The sequence below is a fragment of the Alosa sapidissima genome, chromosome 6, assembly GCF_018492685.1.
Source record: "Alosa sapidissima isolate fAloSap1 chromosome 6, fAloSap1.pri, whole genome shotgun sequence".
Classification (NCBI taxonomy): Eukaryota; Metazoa; Chordata; class Actinopteri; order Clupeiformes; family Clupeidae; genus Alosa; species Alosa sapidissima.
Window position 1 is genome coordinate 7,266,513 of NC_055962.1, and position 21,032 is coordinate 7,287,544.

Sequence of the window (21,032 nt, forward strand, 5' to 3'; positions counted from 1 at the left end):
TTGCTCAGGCGGACGTCTATAAATATGCACCCCAGATTTCACCTAATCTCACATTTACATGCACATACATCAGCCTATAGATCAGATGATCAGATGCACACACACACACACACACACACATACATCAGCCTATAGATCAGATGATCAGATGCACACACAAACACACACACACACACACACACACACACACACATACTGTACACCACCAATGACAACCATATGCACAGACTCAGGAGCCAGTAGCTGTACAAATTTAAGACCTACAATTATATATTCATGTATAGCTCTGGAAAAATTAAGAGACCACTGCACATTTTCTGATGTAATCTTGCTGTTGCTGAGTGACATTGGAATGAGTTGACAGTCATATTCAAATTTGCAGTGGTCTCTTAATGACCGTCAACTCATTTCAATGTCACTTAGCAACCGTAGGATGACATCAGAAAAATGTGCAGTGGTCTCCTTATTTTCTCCAGAGCTGTGTATATATATATATAGAAAATATATAGAAAAGGAGTGAAGAATATGGTCAACATTATTAAATATGAGTGTATGAATGAGTCACTTTATATGGAGCACATTAATAGTCAATAGCCTTCAAGTAAATAATAATAATAGTAATAATAATAATACATTTAATTTATAAGTGCCTTTCAAGATACCTAAGGGCACTGTACAGTTTCTTTTTTTTACTTCAAGGACACTATAGAGTACATATGAACAGATAGAAAAACACAGAGGACACTGTACACTCAAGAGAACAAAGAAACACAGACACAGTGTACACAGCACACGTAGGTGTGCACCACAGACAGTTTCTTTTCCCTCAGCAGAGGTAGTGGTGTAGTCACCAGGAATGTCTAACTGTAAATGTTCCTGTTTTAGAAGCATATGAGATGCAGCCAAGGGGGACTGGGGGAGGATGGAGATAATGAATAGCAAAGGTCCTATAGGACAGAGCTGTAGGGGCCCTAGAGTTACCTATAGAGACAAACTGTTCTCCCGCTGTGAGAAGATTCAAAACAGGAAAGTGGTGTGCCAAAGAGGCCGAGTAATGTTTCTAGATGGGTTACAGTGGACAGTGATGGACAGTGACGAAGGCAGCTGTGGGGTCGAGGGGGATAAGGATGCTGACATGGCCTGTGTCAGCAGCTAGGAGTCGGTCATTTACGACAGGGGGTTTCAACTGATTGTGAACCAGGGACCACCATTCTGACTAATTATGTAACGCCAGGACCACCACTGAATAAAAATACTCATTCCCACATTACAACTACATTACTGAATCCATGGTCAGGGACCACCAGCAATGTCCTCGCAGACCACAAGTGAGCCACAGACCACTGGTTGAAAACCCCTGAATTACGACCTTAACCAGGGCAGTCTCAGCACTATGCTTCAAACCCTAAACCCAGGCTCAAACTCTTCCCATAGGTCACGATGGGTTAGATGCTCCTGGAGCTGATAGACTGACGGTACACTCAAGGATGGAATGAAATTAATGGATCATGTGGTCACATCAGGTGTGGGTTTTTGAACATTCTAACATAAGATTCCGTTCCGCAACAATTCAAAGGTTCTAAAATTCTATGTTGAATTCAGTGAACCCAGATATTCTTCAGAACGTTCATTTCCCAACATTCCCGTCACACCGGTGTAACGGTACAACTTTAGTCGCCTGTGGCTGCATGGGTGAGGGTGGCAGCAGCACAGCCTACGAGGCCCATTCAGAGCACACCGGCTGCACCGTACTGGCTATGAGAGCAGAGGTTAAATGGATGACTGTAGTTTCAGCTTGTCAGGGCTCCCTCCCTCCCCAAGCTCAAGACAGGCCATTTATTAATGCGCACTGTGGGTACACTGTGTTGTCGATACACATTCGGCCTCAAACGTTTAGATCTGCAGCTCCACCATCCATCAACTCGACGTTTACGTGAAGCTAGCTCTGTGCATGGGGGAAGGAGTCCAAACACGAGCAGTGGCCGTCGATGATCTGCTATCTCCATCATGCTTCTGTTACAAGATGTAGAACATGATAGATGTCATTCAAAACTGTGAAGGTAGCTCCCAAAATGTGAGTTTATTTATTTCAACAATCCCATTTAAATAAGCCTTTAAAGCTTTTACGCCAACCAAATCAATAGGACAGTCTCCAGACAGCCTCTGAATGGTTCAACACTATCTCACTGCTAAGATTAGCTCATAGCAATGAGCTCAGAAAAATTGATTAAAGTTGGCACTGGTTGCTGCTCATTCAAAGGCCTTCACAGGGTGTTATTTCCCATATCATGCCGTGCCTGTCTACATACCTACTGTACATTCTATGTCCCTTCAAGACTCTTGGAATAAGGCTGAGTGATTAATGGAGTTTTCATTTCAATCACAATTTTGCCTTCCACTGATTATAAACAACAGAGTGGAGAAAAAAATATTATTTTGCTACAATCCATTTTGCAATGACAATTTGAAAATCCATCATTAAAAGGTAAAGCTCATAATCAGAGAAAATGCAATAATTGCAGGTAAATGAGCAGTAATTTTTAAATAGTGATTTCAATACTGACCTAAATAATCGTGATGATTTTTGCTATAATCGAGCAGCCCAACTTTTGGAAGTGAAAGGCAATGCCAAACTACAGCAGCACCACTGAGTTGACATCAGCCATCTTGTGCATGGGATACTATGCGTGTCTTTGTTCTGTTTTATGTTGGAGATGAGCAAAGTATCTTCTCTCCACCGCTGTTAACAGGAAAGGCTTTTTAAAAAAGCGCTTGTGTAAACAGGCGGACGGGTCGATAGGAGTGAGGCTTATTCGTTTGGATGCTGGGGACTCTGCGTGGTGTTTCCTCCTGTGGAGTGGAGCAGCCCATCTCTCTGACTGCGACTCACTCTCGCTCGCAGGCGGAGGGCTTTGAAATACTCTTGTGTAAGCAATCTCATTCACAGTGCGTGGGTATGAATGAATGTGGGTTTGTGTGTGTGACAAATAGGAGGGGGTGTGTGTTTTTGTGTCTTTGTGTGTGTGTGTGTGTGTGTGTGTGTGTGTGTGTGTGTGTGTGTGTGTGTGTGTGTGTGTGTGTGTGTGTGGGAGAGATAGAGAGAGAAAGAGAGAGAGAGTTGTATGCGTACGCATTTGTGTCAATTTTATTGTAAGTGACAGAATGTATACTGTTTTCATTGTGTATGTGTGCAGTGGAATGCCACAAATGAGCTGAATTTATCTCAACATTACAGGTGAGTTACAGACGTGTAAAAAGACTTCATACTCTACAAGGAAACATGGGACACACAGACGCACACACACATACAAACAACACACACACACACACACACACACACACACACACACACACACACACACACACACACATACGTAAAGGCATATGCTTATCCACACTATAGATTTTTCCGTGAAAAAACACTAGCCTCTGATCCTAACCCCATAAAATATACTGTAGGTTGGAGAACTGTGACGGTTTCATACACCCACTCAATCCACTCTCTAAATGTGTGTGTGTGTGTGTGTGTGTGTGTGTGTGTGTGTGTGTGTGTGTGTGTGTTTGTGTTTGTGTGTGTGGAGCTACATGCTAGGTTAATATCCCTGAAAAGATGGTTGTTTTCTACCTCTCTTTCTATGCACATTTTTCATACTCATGAATTCATCTTGTATCCCTAAGCACATTTGTTAGTGGGCATGCTTGTCTGTGTCTGTGCCCGCAGGTGTGAGTGAGTGTGTGTGTGTGTGTGTGTGTGTGTGTGTGTGTGTGTGTGTGTGTGTGTGTGTGTGTGAATACATGTGTTTGTGGGTATGCTTGTCTGTGTTTAAGTATGTCTCTGTGCCCAAGAGTGTTTGGGTGTGTGTGTGTGTGTGTGTGTGTGTGTGTGTGTGTGTGTGTGTGTGTGTGTGTGTGTGTGTGTGTGTGTGTATGGTTATGTGTGATTGTGTGTGCTTATCTGTGTGTAAGTGTGTGTCTGTGCCCGTGAGTATGTGTGAGCGCGCATGTGATCACATCTCTTTACCATCATGGAGCCGTCCAGCAGCCCGCAGTCCAGTTTGGATGGCGCCTGCATTCACACAAGTGTGTGTGTGTGTGTGTGAGTGTGTGTGTGTGTTTCTGTGTCCGTGAATATGTGTGAGCGTGTGTGTGATCACATCTCTTTACCGTCATGAAGCCGTCCAGCAGCCCGGAGTCCGGTTTGGGCGGCGCCTGCAGTCTCTCCATGGACCACTTCTCAATGATGGAGGTGACCTGCGTGCTCTCCGTGTTCAGGATCCTAAAGCCCGTCATGTTCACGCCACTGTAGCGGTACGGTTCCATGTCCAGCGCAAACAGATCCTGCAAGGACAACACACTCACTCAGGCAGCTGGCACAGAGCAGAGGACTTGCACAGGAACAAACTATGGGCCAGATGTACTAACGCGTTTGTGCCCATTTCAGGCGTATTTGTTTCGCAACGTGCGTGTAAAATCATCAGAGGTATGTACAAACAGGACGCAATGATGTAAAAGCGCAAACTGCCTGTCACGGGAGCTGAAAGTGGCATATTGCGTTTTTCGTGTCATGCATATGCATTCACGGGAGGATCCAGGGAAAAGTGGGAGTTTAGCGTAAAGAGATGGGAGGGGAAGCGTGAATAGCGCCTAATTATGTATTCCGCGGTATGTACAAAGACTGCTCCTGAAAGCGCACGTCTATTCTGCGCCTAAATACTTCCGCCTTGTAAAAGCAGGTGTTAATCCAAATTGCAGTTCAATGCGTTAATAAGAGAACCTTTCAAAGACAACAGAATCGCTATTTAGAGCACCAGTTTTGTAAGTATTTGTACTATCAAAAGCAACCTTAACTTTCGTTGGCCTTTCGAATGTCTTACTTTCACTTTCACGTCATTCACTTAAACTTTCCTACTTGCTAGATTTGACCAATTTTCCATAGCCTATGTGCACAAGTACTTTGAGTAAAACTACTAATCTTCATTATCTCCCTGCTTGTTGACATCTTATCATGTATGGTATAATTTCATGATCGCTAAACGTTTGATTCTTTTTAATGTTGTCATCAGTTAACTTCATTCAACTGCGCTTGTATATTCTCTGCCATTCAGTTGTGGACGTTCGTAAATTGCGTTTACTGTATGGGCGGAAAAAGGCGCAGTTTACACTAGTTTGATAAATACAACGGAAACTTGGGTCTGACAGCGTTCGCAATCTGCGGTTATATCCTATATATCTGTCTAGAGTCTCTAGACACAGTTTAGGTCCGGCTCCAATATGACCCTGATTTGACCCTGACCTGGTTCTCCTCTGGCTCTGATCTGGCTGTCCACTGGCCTCACTCTGATAAGACCCTGTTCTGATAAGAGCTAAAAAAAAAAAAAAGTCAAAAAGTAAGATCTAAATACAGATAGTAGCTGTATAGATAGATTTGCCTCAGATCTGGCTCTGATCTAATACTGATATGACCTTGATCTGACCTTGACCTGGCACTTCCCTGCCTCTGATATCACCCCAATATGGGCCAGTTTAGATCCAAAAACAGCCCTAGTGCAGAGCAGAGTTGAATGAAAAGAAATGAAAGGGAAAAATAAGCGAGTACAGAAGGCTTGAGGGAGACTAGACAAATCAATCCTGGAGCTTAGCGAGTTAGAGAGTGTAGCCTGGACTGAGCGTGTGGAGCTTGAAGCACTTCCTGAGCTGATCGTGGCTCAGATGTGGCCTGGCTCTGGTCCTGATCTGACTGAGATTAAATCTGTTCTAGAACTCGTCCACATTTGTTCTGGAGTCAGCGGAGCTTCCGTGACAATAGAACAAACAGCCAAAGAGAATATTTCATTACAGAGCGGACGATTCTCTTTGATTTCATTCACTTTGATGATCTCTCTCTCCCCCTCTCTCTCTCTCTCTCTCTCTCTCTCTCTCTCTCTCTCTCTCTTTCTTTCTCTCTCCCTGACACAGAAGAGGACCATAAAACTACACATATAGCATACGTAGCTCATCCAAAGTGACTCACAAGAAGCATTGCTTATTATTTGAGAATGTGAAACATTATGTTTGTTGTTTTACTATCCATAATGTTTAGCACTCAGGAAACAGAGTTGAAGGAAACTACAACAAGTCTGTGGTTTCTTAAATACATCACACTGAAAACATTTGTTTGGTCTAAATCATTAAAAATGACTGAAATAGCAACAGTCGTTAGTAATTGTTTTGATGTAATGTCAAATACATATGCTCTTTGTTACTCACACTGATTCAGTAAAAGAGAGCTGCTGTGAGAGTAATGGTGCATTCAAGACATCTGGAATCCTACAGAATTTGTCACAAAGCCCTGTGACCGTCTCTACAGAGTCCTAACAATCGTCTCAGGTTCCTGATTCTCCAAGCTCTGTTCTGCGGTTCTCATGGTCTGTGACTTCCTAAAGTCTACAATCTAAGGCTGGAGTTGAGCGGGTTCTTCTGTCTAAAATGATAATTCTGATACAGAAAATAACATCAAAAAGATCCAGAGCTTCAGAAGCCCCTTTCTTTCCTGTCAAAAAGACCCCTTCTGTTTCTGTTTTTAGATGAAAGGCTGTCTACTTGCAGCATGACTGGCTTGAACGCTAGGAGAGAGTTTTTTTTTTTTTTTGGGGGGGGTGGGGGGGTGATAACACAGTGCAGGGTTTGATGTGAACTCACAAACTTTTGTTCTGTCAGTGAAATTCGCCATCCTGCTTTTCAGCATCACCCGCCAAAAAAAGAGACTATCAATCACTGGGACATCAAACACCGAAAAAGATCAAGAGAGTGATTGTGTGTGTTTGTGTGTGTGTGTGTGTGTGTGTATGTAGTTTTGGGCGATGATAACAGGGCTTGACATGAACTCACAGACTTTTGTTCTGCCAGTATATTTTAAATTTTAGCACCTCCTATCTCCACCCAAAATATTGTCAATCACTCGGACATAAAATAATATGAAAAATATCAAGAGAGTGATTGTGTGTGTGTTTGTGTGTTTGTGTGTGTGTGTGTGTGTGTGTGTGTGTGTGTGTGTGTGTGTGTGTGTGTGTGCACGTGTACTGTACTGTATGTGTGTGTGTGCACGTGTATGTGTGTGTGTGCCCATGAGAAAGTGTGTGTGTGTGAGTGTGTGTGTGTCTGTGCATGTGTTAGTGTTTGTGTGTATGTGTACTCACCAGCGTGGTAAATATGAAGTGATAGTACTCTGTCATCATGCCCATGGAGAGAGCCTGTAGGGAAAAGCATAGGTCATTTGATGACTTCTTAATATTTACTTAAATATCAAACAAAAACATAAACATGAGTCATGTGTGTGTGTGTGTGTGTGTGTGTGAGTGTGTGTGTGTGTGTGTGTGTGTGTGTGTGTGTGTGTGTGTGTGTGTGTGTGTGTGTGTGTGTGTGTGTGTGCACATGTGCTCCTTGCCTGTTTGAGAATCCAAGCAGCCATCTCATGTCCGCAGTCGAAGATGACATGGAACTCCTTGGCCTTCTTCATCTCCTTGAGCAAGGGCTTGGCGTCCTTGGTCTCGGCGGGCAGCTGACGAATCTTCAGACGGATGTTGTAGCGCGACGGAGCCTTGATCAGCTCCTGCAGCCGAATCAGCCCTGTGGAGAAGAACCCTTCATAGAGTATCATATCACTGCTACAGGCTGCACACAAATTAGCACTGCTACTGACAATCATGGCACTGCCTTACAGTTTTTTACAATTGTTTACACACGTTTTCAAAACTTCTGTGTCTATTTTTCAAAACTCCACACACAAAACCCACAATTGCTCACACAAAATGCAAAATGCCTCAAATCTCCAGCAAAATGATACACAACATTCAAAATGTCAAAAACACATATTTAAAGCAAACATTCACCTCACATTACAAACACTTTTGTCATAATATGACATTTTGGATACATCATTTACACACTGTTGCTCTAAACCTAACGCTCTTCTGTCTTTCATAGGCTTTATGTATTTCCATACAAGAGTGAAAGTTACGGTACAGAGAGAAGTTGAAATACACAGTATTATTGAAACCAAAAATAGTGATTTTACAGTATTTTACAGCCAACAAGAACAAAGCAAAGCAAAATACAATGACCACCAGATGTACATGGAGTTCTGAAAAAGCTGATTTTGCCTAAGACTGAAATGACTGACCACTATCAAAATTACTTTGCTTTTTCCAAAGAAAAGTGTGTGTGTCTGTGTTTATGTGTGTGTGTGTCTGTGTGTCTGTGTGGGGGGGGAGGGGGGTGTATGTATTCATAGGTCTATAGAAAAAAATATTGAGCTAATGGTAACTTAGGGAGACACAAAAATATAGTAAAAAAGACAAGTTTTACTGTACATAAAGTCGACTTTTTGTGGAACATTCCTTTCAAAGTATCTGCATTGGTTCTGAACATTTAAACCATAAATCCTCTAGAAGCAGATTGAGAGGGTCCATACCTACATAGAGAGTACAGTATGTCTACTCATAGGCCTATACTAAGGCAATGATTGGATGGTGTTCCGTAAAGTAATGAGTGTTTACACATGTGAAGAGAGAGAGTGAAGCACTGGTGATTTAGTGTGGCATTTTGATGAGTTGTGTTTGAAAAACGAAATCAAGTTACTTCCGGTTAGATTTTTGTGTCTTAAGTAGAAAATTGTGTGTGGTGTTTTGCAAAATGTGTTTTAGTAAATTGAAAACTGAGTCAAACATTGAGAATTAGTGTATGGTTTTGCAGATTTGGTGTGGGGTTATGATGTTTGGAAGACATGTTTAGAAAATTGTGTGACAAGCAAAGATTTAGTGTGTAAGCATTTGAAAAAAACTGTATTACCGCTATAGAGTTTCCAACATCACTGTCCTTCACAGACTACTTCAGCCTTTACAATATGGAATGATAGGCTTTTTATAGTATAGCACTGTTATTGAGTTATGATGATAAGTCTATGGATTTTGTAGACTTTAGAATGTTATAACAGGTAATAGTTCATGGAATTCCATTGGCAAGCATATGCAGACTATCACTATTAGACTTTATTTTGATTCATCACAATCTTAAATCATATTTCTGCTATAGGATTTGCTACTGTGCTTCCTTTATAGTAAATCACACAGTGGAAGGGCTGTCTAGGGTATGTGGTTTATTCAACTGTCGGCTCCAGGGAGGAAATTACCTTTAAAATGTCTCTGATGAGAAATTAAATTTGAAGGACGGTATTAATATGTAAAGGGCAGTGAGGAGATATATCACTCAAGCCGTCCGATGTTAATAATGTTCAAATGAAATTGAAAGAGTGAGAGAGAGACTTTATTAATAGTTTATAAAAGTGTAATAGAAGGCTCTGTAAAAGACCTGATGAAACTCAAGAACTAAGGTTTGAACTTTAGGCTTTGTTTCATACTGTATATAGTGTATGTGCTTTCATACAGTGCCTTGGTTAAAAACAGTAAGAGTTAATGAGTTAATGTTCATTAAAATGTCATGGGGTTCCTTGAGGGACTTCACTAATATGATTAGCTCCTGAATCCATTAAAAAACACTGGTACCAGTTCCAGTACTAATGCTCTTTATATTTAAAGTCAGGCAAACACATACAATAACAGGTTTCAATTGGATGTGATAGCTTTGCTCACTCTGTGCGTTTGACTGCTCACACTGCAAGACAGCCAACTAGAAATCCAATCATTGTAACGAGTTCTAATCAGACATCACTGGAAGAATTCGGCCCAATTCAAGTTTGTCGGATCTGACTAATTCAGAGCTAGAATCGCTCAAAATAACAGTGTCTGTTTGCCATAACTAGTGAATGGAAAAGAGATATACACGTTAAGGGCTAATTCTGTGCTGTTTCATCCTATATTTAATTCTATGTTTTATTTTGCAATGTACATTATATTTTTTATATATATATATTTTTTTTGGGGGGCTTTTTGCCTTTATTCGTATAGGACAGTGAAGAGTGAGACAGGAAGTAAGTGGGAGAGAGAGATGGGGTGGGACCGGGATATGACCGCAGGTCGGATTCGAACCTGGGTCCCCGTGGGGTATGAGCGCTGTAGCCTGTTGTGCCACAGCGCCCCCCTACATTACATTTTTAATGATGACATGCAATTGTGAATTAATTTATTTTTATTACATTTATTATTTTTGCTTTTATTCACATAAAGCATTGAATTGCCTCTATGACATCAGCGCAATTCAACTCAATTCAATTCAAGGCAACATGTATTACCCTGTCTTGTCCCTATTTGTTCCTGGAAACAACATACAGGACACATACCAACCTTGTCATTCACACCCTGTTAGCCTAGAAATCTAGACGCACCCTAGCGGCAGCAAATTACATTTGCTTCCAGGGCTAGTCTAGCAACTCTTCGTTGGCTTGTGAGCTCGAAAAATTAAACTTCTATCAGGCCAATCAAATTGTGTATAGAGTCGTTAGGCGGGCTTAACATAATGATTGATGGCAGAGTTGCAACGGTTTGGCTTGAATTCCCTGCTACTTGAAAACAAAGAAGATGGATGTTGCTGTTGGCCAACAGTGTGACAAGAGTTAAGCTTTTTTTAAGTTGGCAAAAGTTTGAACTAGCCAACTAGCTCCGTTGGTGGGAAAACGCATAGGACTCGTAGCGCTGTCCTATTGCGTGCAGAGGGAATTTGAAAGACAACCGATTATCCCGCCCCCTCGGACTGAGCACTGCGAACGGTGAGTGCCCAGACCCTACATTTTAATGTGGGTCTGGCTCGTCAGGCTAACACCCTGTGTCTTTGAGTTGAAACCACATTTTGTAATTATATGCCCTGAGTTCCTTCTCTACTCCCTGATTGGACAGTGAGCGTGAGACCTGATTGGTCACACGTGCTGTGGAAGCTCGGCATCCGATAGATAGCTATGGCAACGGGCAAATTCCAAACAAGGAGACGTGTCGAGGCTGCAGGTCATTATTTTTACTAGTCACTGCACCTAAAGTCGCTAATGGAATTAAAAGAAGAGACATTAGTCTCTATTAGTCAATATGTATTATTCATGAGTGTACATGTCAAGGTGGATATAAAAGTATCCATAAACCCATCATCGTTAAAAAGGCTATAAAACAAATTGTGCTTAGCAAAACTCAATGAAGAGGGGAGAGGAGAAGAGATAAACAATATCTGTGTGTGTGTTCTTGGTTTTTGTCTGTTTTTGTTCTTATGTGCTCTGTGTGTTTGTGCATGTGTTTGTGCATGTGTGTGTGTGTGTCTGTCTTTTTGTGCAGGCTAACAGAAAGTGATTATGTGATTATGATTAAGTGTGTGTGTATTTCTGTTCCTAGTTGTGTGTGCTGTGCCTTAGGCATTATGATATTTGCCTGTAACAGGACGTGATTAGAAATCACAGCGTAACACTTAGCCCATGTCGAGGTCCAGTCTCTCTAAGTAAGAGCGCTGGCATGCTTCACCGAGCTAATCAATATGAACTTTTTGGGTGCTCCATTTATGCTCATTATGCACAAAGTCTGCACAACACTGCGGGGAGAATTGGGAAATGACAGCGGCTCGGTTTCACACCTGGGTCGCCATGGGCACTAGGATGTGAGTGTGTTACGGACGCCGCTTCTCCCAGAGAAGGGTTTATTTTTTTATGTTTTCACAGCCTTTACGACTGATTTAAATCAAGGCACCGAATATGGCTACGCAACTATGCAATAAGACACCTCTGATGGCTATTGCTCCAGGGTAAGACTGTTATAGGGCCAGAATGTTAGATCTCAATTTTATATCCCAATCACTTCTTTAACTCAATCTCCGTTATTAATTATTTATAATGTATGTTTATGTTTTATAATGTATCTTTTATTATGTTTTTGTAATGTTTATATTTACAATGTGTGTTTATTTTATTTATTTTTATATGGATAATATAATATAGTATGTTTGTATTTGAAGAGTTTGGTTCCAAAATGCTATATCCTCCCTTTTCATGAATCCTTTTTTACATTTTTGTTTTCCATGTAATTTCAAATCAAAATGATTAATATTACCTGAGATACACAATTAAATAACATGACTTATCAGTTTTTAAAAACAGATTTATAGCATTTTGGAACCAAACTCTTTATTTATATTGGAGGATTCTCTGGTTGTTGCGTTGTGTTTTAGTTCTAATTTCTGTATTGAAGATGGTCAATAAAGCTTGACGGCGGGATCAGGATCGGCGATTAGATGATGATTTATTGTCATACAATAAGGAATAACAGAACACAGGCTAAGTCTCGAACAGTAAAACTGTGCAGAGTCTAACAGTTGTGGTTGTTATTAGAAGCGGCTGCTGAGCCTTCCGACAGAAGATGCTCCTCGGGTCGCTTCCTCGATCCGTCACCGAGTCAAAACCTAAGACAAAGCCTGTTATACTAAAACATACAAATGTCAATCATGCCAACCAGTGTACACAACCCGGCTCTGGCCAGATGGAGATACTAGCCCGAACAGGCCGCCATGCTGTCTCCCTCGGCCCATGTTATCACTGATGTTCCTCGGATGTTCCTAAACATCCTCTCCCCGTTGTATACTACACACAGAAGTAACATATGAACACATCAGAATATAGTAATAATACCCTAGAATTCTACAATTCTATGAATTCTATAGTTATTACTGCATTTAATATATCATACAATTGATAATATATAATTGATTAATTATATTGGTATTAATAATGATATTATTATTTCTATGCAATTCTTAATTCTGTATGTCAATGTTTAATTGCTATATTATATTATGGCATATTATTTATTTATCATGAATAATCATAGGTGGAAATAATGTTATACATAAGAGAGATAATGAGAGAGTGTGTGATAGAGTGACAGAAAGATAGAGTGTGTGCATGCGTGCGTGCGTGTGCGCTTGTGTGTGTGCTTGTGTGTGTGAAAAGGACTTGATTAACACAGGCCCGTTGCTGATAAGGTCTGCTGTCCATGGTGGGCTATGCTGTTAATCAGTGAGATGTCCTGGGGAGATCCTCCCCTTCCGTATGCTGAGAATCTGAGAGTGTACCATAACCCATCATCATCAGCCATCAATATTTCATCACTAGACGCAAGAGGTGGTGTCACACTAATACCTCCACTGCCTCCCCTCTCTCTCTCTCTTTCAATCTCTCTCTATCATTCTATCTCTACCCCTGTTCTTCTCTTTTGTCTTTCTTCTGTCTTTCTGTCTGCCTTTCTGTCTATGATTCTATTTCCCCTTTTAGTGTGGGTGATGTGTGCCAAATTTCAGGTGAAATTGGTTCACTTGTAATGTACAGTCTGAACATTTTCAGAAATGAAGTCATTGCAAAATAATTTCTGCCGTAACCAAATTATGTATTTTGCATCATATCTCTTGAACCAACCAAAATAACAGAAAAGGTGATGAACCCGAAACCAGACTAAAAAAAGGTGATCAATCCCTACATTTTGACGGTCAAAGATCTCTTATACTTAGCAACAGCTAACCATTATTCATTGTTCTATAATGGTAATTAATACTATATGTTTGGTTTCTTTGGAAGATAATGCATTGATATGTTTGTCGGTTATTTTATTAAGCAAAATTAAGTGTTTGTTTATTTATTTATTATTTCATTGTCTTGATAATATACTGTTAATACACTTTATGACAGCACACAGACGTTTCCTAGTCTGAGGGTCAGTTTATTCCTCTGCCTCTACTCTCCCTGTCTGCTTCAAACAGACCACTAATCTTAGTGCTTTTACTCGCTTTCATCTTATTATGTGTCCATTTTAACAACTCTCTCTCTCTGTCTCTCTCTCTCTCTCTCTCTCACACACACACACACACACACACACACATAATTTAATCTCTATATCTCTCTACCTCTCTCCCTCTCTCTCTCTTTCTCTTTCTATCTCTCTCTCTCTCTCTCTCACACACACACACACAAGCACACTCATAATTCAATCTCTTCATCTCTCTCCCTCTTTCCCTCTCTCTTTCTTCCCCCTCTCCCCCTTCACTCACACCATCTTCTAATCAATCACTTCCTTATCTCTGCCATTCCACCCCCTCTCTCTCCTCTCATCGTCCTCCATGGTGGATGACCTCTGCTTGAAGGAGTTGACCGGGTGCCGGATGTCTCTTTTCTTCCATCTACCCCTCTGCAGGAATTTTTGTCTCTCTCTCTCTCTCTCTCTCTCTCTCTCTCTCTCTCTCTCTCTCTCTCTCTCTCTCTCTTTTCTATCCTTCAATCACTCATTCCTCTACATCTATCATCATCTATCCTCTACATCAGTCTCTCTATTCCTCTTTCCGTACCTTAACTCTCTCTCTCTCCCTGGCTTCCTCTCTATCTCTTCATCTCATCTGTCATGATAAACTATTGTGACGGCTCTCCACTTGACCAAGTGCAGAATGGTTATCTCTCTTCTACCCTCCCTCTTCTCTCTCTCTCTCTCTCTCTCTCTCCTCTTTTACCCCAAAGTTGTCTTTCTTTCTTTCTTCCTTTTTTTCTTTCTTTCTTTCTTCCTTTATTTCTTTATTTTTTCTCCCATCCCTCCTCCTCACTATCCCTCCATCTCACCTGTGCTGTCATCGTACACCAGAGTGACAGTCCTTCACTTGAATAAGTTGACCAGGTGCAGGAAGGCCCTGTTTCTCTCACTCTCTCTCTCTCTCTCTCTCTCCCCCTTCTCACTATCCCTCCATCTCACCTGTGCTGTCGTCGTACACCACGGTGACGGTCCTCCACTTGAAGAAGTTGACCAGGTGCAGGATGGCCCGACTGAGAGAGCTGAAGTCCGGGTAGAGGCTGGTGTAGAAGGCGTCCCGGTTGTCCGACACCTGGTGCTTCCAGCGCGTCTGGATGTGCGGCACGCCCAGGGCGTTGCAGATCGACTGCACCGCATTGGCCGAGGAGCTGTGGGAGGGGCCAAAGATGGCTGCCACACCCAATGAGAGTTGATCACAGGCTGTTGGAGGAGGAATAGAGATGAAATGCAAATATAAGGGGGCTATGAGCTATGTTTCAATTTACAGGAAGCATACACACACACACACACACACACACACACACACACACACACACACACACACACACACGCTCACACACACATACTGTACACACATGCTCACACACACACACACACAGACACACACACACACACACACACACACACACACACACACACACACACACACACACACACACACACACAAACACACACAAACACACAGTATCAAACTTATTCCATCACAAACTCCAAATAAACTAAAACCACTCACACAATCATATACACACAATTCTGTACTCTCACGTGGGTCTAAAGTGTTCCCTTTTTGTACCAATCAATTTAAATAATTACTAATTTCTCTTACGTCTAATTGCTTCTCATTTCCTTTGGGCAAAATCTTTCACACACACATTTATTCTCACCTTTCCTGGAGGCTTCAAAGCTGTCGAAGACATTGATTCTCTGGATGTCATATGTGAGTGTGGTGTTGGGCAGTAGTGTACGGTTTCTGTTGATGGTGTTCAGGGCGAACTTAAAGGCAAGTTCTTCTGGCCCAGACGGACCGCTCTCTATTGATTCAAAGATCCCTCCTGCAACACACACACACACACACACACACACACACACACGTGAACACACACACAGAAAAAATACTTCCCATTAGCATTTGTCAAAGAACATGTGACCAACTTCACACACACACACACACACACACACACACACACACACACACAAATAAAAGACCCCTCCTGCATGACAGCCCAGGAGAGTATTCACATGAGTGGAGATTAAAATAACCCATTATCCTGCGGTGAAAATAAAAGGCTGTTCCTTGATGGAGAATCACATTTAGACATCTATGTCCCGGTTCCTCAGACAGAAGAGAACGACATCACTAATGAGGGAAGAGGTCAGGAGTTCACCTCGCAGGAACTACAGGATCCATCCTGAATGAGGGGATCTGTTTAATGTAAATGTCAATCAGAAAGGTCACAATTCTGCACATCGCTACACTGTTCAGATCAAATGAGCAAGATTGTGTCACTGTTTCAAAAAAAGAAGAGGACAAAAATGTATGTCCTTGGCTGACACCCTCTGCACAGGAACACTATGAGAGAGGAGGTGGAGGGCTAGAACACACATATCCACACACTCTCTCTCTATATATATATATCTTTCTCTTAAAAACACACAGACATACACATCCAAACACTGACACCCACACACAGGCACACAGACTGTCACACACATACACACACACATGCACAAACACTGCATTTAATACCTCATCATATAGTGTTTATGGCTACCCAGTAAGATCCGTCTCTCATTTCTCGTCTCAGGAGACAGATAGACGGGACTTCAGTTAGTCACTTCAGTCAGGACGAAAGGAAACATCGAGATAAAACCCTGATGAAGTGTTGGCAGCGGTTGGTGATACAAATCTGGCAGTTACAAGACAGTTTTGACAGGCTTATGACCAGTCCTGACAGGAGGCCTGTTCCACTCTCCAGTTCAATTACACCCTCGCTGCTGGCGCTGCTATTTAAACTCCTAAATACTGTATACTATATATATTGATGAGCACCACATACTAGGTTGGTGGTCTATGTAGTCTTAAGTGGAGACGAGGCTCTGTGTGCGCTGCACACACACACACACACACACACACACACACACAGAGAGAGAGAGAGAGACACACACTCACACACACACAAACACAAACAAACCAGGTAAAGGGCTATTAAGACATTAGGATGTACACAGCATCTGTTTCTATCTTTCCCTCCCCCCCCCCCCCCCCCCCTCTCTCTCTCTCTCTCTCTTTTTCCCTCTCTCTCTCTCTCTCTCGATCTCTCTTTGTGTCTGACTTTTCTTGTCCTAATCTCCTGCTGTGCATCCACACTGTTCTTCATGTAGGAGTGACACAAAGATGCTCCCCTGAGATTATAGCCAAACACACACAAGCATGTGCACACATACATACACACACACGCATGCACGCACACACACACACACACACACACACACACACACACACACACACACACACACACACACACATACACACACACACACAAACACACACACACACACACACACACACACACACTCCCCTGAGATTAGAGCTCTCTCCCTCCAGCTCTGTTAAGGGCACCCAGCTTCCATTTCACGTCGTTCTCATTCAGCGCAGTACAGAGGAAAGAAATGAAGTCGGCAGATGAAAGGACCAAAGATGAATTGAAATGTAATATCATGTGTGGAGAGACAGACAGAGGAGGGGGAAGGGAGAGATAGAGGGGGGAGAGAGAGGGGGGGGGCAGAAAGAGAGAAATGGGGGGAGAGAAAGAAAGGGAAGGAGAAAAAGTTGGAGAGATCAGGAAAAAGAGGAAGAGAGAGAGAGGAAGAAGGAAAGAACATGTTCAGTCTTGTCTGTTATCTTCACAGATATCTTCCTTCGAGGAAAACTGTCTAAGACCAAAAAAATAACTAGCTGTATAATTTGTTCACTTTTCTTCAGACAGAGAAGGGAACATTCTGCCCAACATACCCCTTCTTTTCTACTTCTCTGCGCATGGACATCTCTCTCTCTCTCTCTCTCTCTCTCTCTCTCTGTATCCATCTCTCTCTTTCTCTAAACTTTCAAATCAATTCAAATGCACTTTGGAATGACACTGTGTACTAGCCAAGGCATTCACAGGAACAGCAGAACTGCAATAAATGGAAACAGAAAAAGAAAAAAAAACATATGATTGATATGTACATCTGTATGAATACACATGCACTCACACATACATACATATGCACTCGCACATACACACACACACACACACACACACACACATACACACACACACATAAACAAATATATACTGTGCAACTCGCACATACACACACACACACATACACACACACACACACACACTCACAACACACACACACAAATTTGTGTGTGTGTGTGTGTGTGTGAGTTACACAGTATATACACAGTATATATTCACACTGTACATACATATGAGAGGGCACTGTGCTCTATTTCTCTCTCTCCTTCTGAGTGTGTGCGCGCACAAATGCGTCAGTGCTTGTACACATGTGTGTTATTGCATGCGTGTGTATGTGTGTGTACGTGTGTGTATGCTTTTCCTCAGGCTGCCCGGAGTGTGTTATCACGCGTCTGTCCAGGGTTGCACTCATAGTGAGGGCTACTCCATCGCGTTGCCATGGAGCTTGCCATGGAGTTTGGGAACGGGAGCGCATGATTGGTCAGACAGTCCAAGGGCATGGACGGTCTGTCTCCATGAGTAATAGACTCTCTGGCCGCTATGGAAACCATTCCATGGCAACAGTCATGAGCAGACAGCCCTGGTGCAATCGATGGGTATGACAGTGTAGTGGAATATGTGTGCAGAGTGTGTGTCTGTGTTTGTATGTGTGTGTGAGTGAGTGTGCTTGTTTTTTTTGCATACATGTGTACCGGTATGTGTGTGAGTTTGTGTGCACTTTCATCATGCAAGTCTGTGTGTGTGTGTGTGTGTGTGTGTGTGTGTGTGTGTGTGTGTGTGTGTGTGTGTGTGTGTGTGTGTGTGTGTGTGTGTGTGTGTGTGTGTGTGTGCGCGCGTGCATGTGGGCATGCACCTTTGTGCCAGTGTTTGTGAGTGCATAGTAGTCTGTGTGTTTTCTCAGATGTATGTAAAAATGTATGTTTTTAAGACATTATTTTACGGGTTTATAGTGTGTATGTGTGTAGGTGTGTGTGTGTGTGTGTGTGTGTGTGTGTGTCTGTGTGTGTGTGTGTGTGTGTGTGTGTGCTCTCAGGCCACGAGTGAACCAGTGAACTCCCCCCGCTACAGACAGAATAATTTGAGTGAACTGAGTGATCTCATTATGAGAGTGCGGCTCGCAAGCTGACATCAAACGCGTTAATTTGCCAAGTTACTTTAGCATGTGCTAATTCAGCAGGCATTCTGCTCCACTGCTGAGGACTAGCGGCTGACATGCAGAGTGCTAATTTGTCAAGCAGTTGTCAGACTCTCACACAAACACATATATTATCGCTCTCTCCCTCTCTCTCTCCCTCTCTCTCTCCCTCTGTTTCACTCTCTCTCTCTCCCTCTCACACTTTCCCATCCTCTGTATCCCTCTCTCTTTTCTCTCTTCCTCTGATACTCTCTCATTTCCTTGTTGCATCTGACACCTACACACAGACACACAGGACTCATGTAATGCTGCTTGTTTGACATCAGTGTTGTATTAAGATTACTGATAGACTTAAGGAAGGAAGAAGAGATGGGAATATTGCCCTTTTCTGGTACAGTCCATGCCTCCCCCTTCCTATGCCTCCCACTAATAACCCCCACCCCCCACCCCCCACCCCCAACACACACAAAACCACACACATTATCCCCTCAGTCTAGGGGAGTAGGACAAATTAAAGGCTCATAAATGTGTCATCACCAGACAAAAGGACATTTCTAAGACACTGCATAAACACAGACGCACACACAGACATATACTGTAGATAAGAAGAGAGAAATAGATACAGAGAGGGGGGGGGGGGCAACATCTACTGGGACTGCTAGCCCAGATTCTCCAGATCCCTCCTACTCTGCATACAATCGGATCAGTATTAATCATGAGTAGACACTACTGACTGTACTTCTGACTGAAAGACATACAGTATACACTGACATCAGAGAATGGGCACTTATGAGAACCAGTGTTTGTTCATGAGAATTAGTAAAAAATGTGCCTATACAGACATCAGCACAGTTTTCCCATGTTCCTCTGGTTCAGCTGACACTGCTGACAACACTGAGGCAGAGGTCAAATGTTATGATTCCCAGAGGAACACATACTGACACTAAGCATATCCTATGTAAAGAGACATCCTGCAACAATTTGCCACTTTTTGATGCATGTACTTTTACAGTGAAATAATACTGGTATGGTGTTTAAATTCATGTTCATGATGTTTAGTCATGTGGAAAAGAGATACATGTGCATGATGGGCTACACACCATAAAGTTGAAAATAGTTTGGATCACAGAAAAAAAGGCGTGAGTTAGCATGCTAGCAATACTATTAGTAACACCTTTCTGCATGTTTTTTTTTCTGCAGTTCGATTTCTAGTTTTCAACTTAATTTTCTTGCAGCTAGGATGAGACCATGAGACCTGTTAATCTCTACTGTCCTTTCCCAATCAAAGGCAAACACCTCCATAATAAACTACTGCTCCCTACTGCTCCTTTGCCTTGTGAGGTTTCTCTGGATGAAAGGCTCTGTTAAGTGGCTGTGTTCAAATGTGAGGTGAATGTCAAGAGATTCTCTGTTGGGGAGAGGGACACATAAATGCTGAGTGAAGCATTTACTCATGCTTACTAATGCACAACAAGCTGGCTATCATGTAATGGGCCTCGCTAAGGCCCTACACAATCACGGCGAGAGACAGCAAGAGAAACAGTGTTTGTGTGTGTGTGTGTGTGTGTGTGTGTGTGTGTAGGTGTGTGTGTGTGTGTGTGGAGGGGGTGACAGGACTTAGACAAGAAGAAAAGAAAGGATAAAGGAGAGAGGAAGGAAAGAGAAATAATGACATGAAAGGAGGAGTGCAGAGAGAGACAGAGGCGGAAGCCCAAACAGGCTAGTTTCAGTGCTATGGACAGGGGCTAGGCACAGAGGAACACTGAGAAAGAGAGAAGGAGAGCAACGTCTTACTTCATTCACCAATTCTGTTCAACACATTTAATCTTCCATGTGTAACTGAGCTTTGGCAGTAATGTTACTACAGTAAAACTTCCATGCTAATAAAGCTTTCTTGAATTTAAAATGGAATTGCAATTGAGAGAGAGAAGGAGAGAGAAGAGAGAAACACACAAATAGAAACTCATAGAGGGATAGAAAGAGATGGACAGATGAAATGATGGATAGATGACAGATAAAAAACGTGGGAGAAGATGGGGGAGTGGGCATGACACAAATGCAGAGACAGACAAATGACAGACAGAGAGAGGAGAGGAGAGGAGGGGAGAGGAGAGGAGAAGAGAG

The 21,032-nt window shown here is 42.3% G+C and overlaps 1 pseudogene; it reads right to left on the minus strand.

The window, feature by feature from the left end:
* Nucleotides 1-21,032, minus strand: part of LOC121711949 — a 54,867-nt pseudogene that overhangs the window by 27,411 nt on the left and 6,424 nt on the right.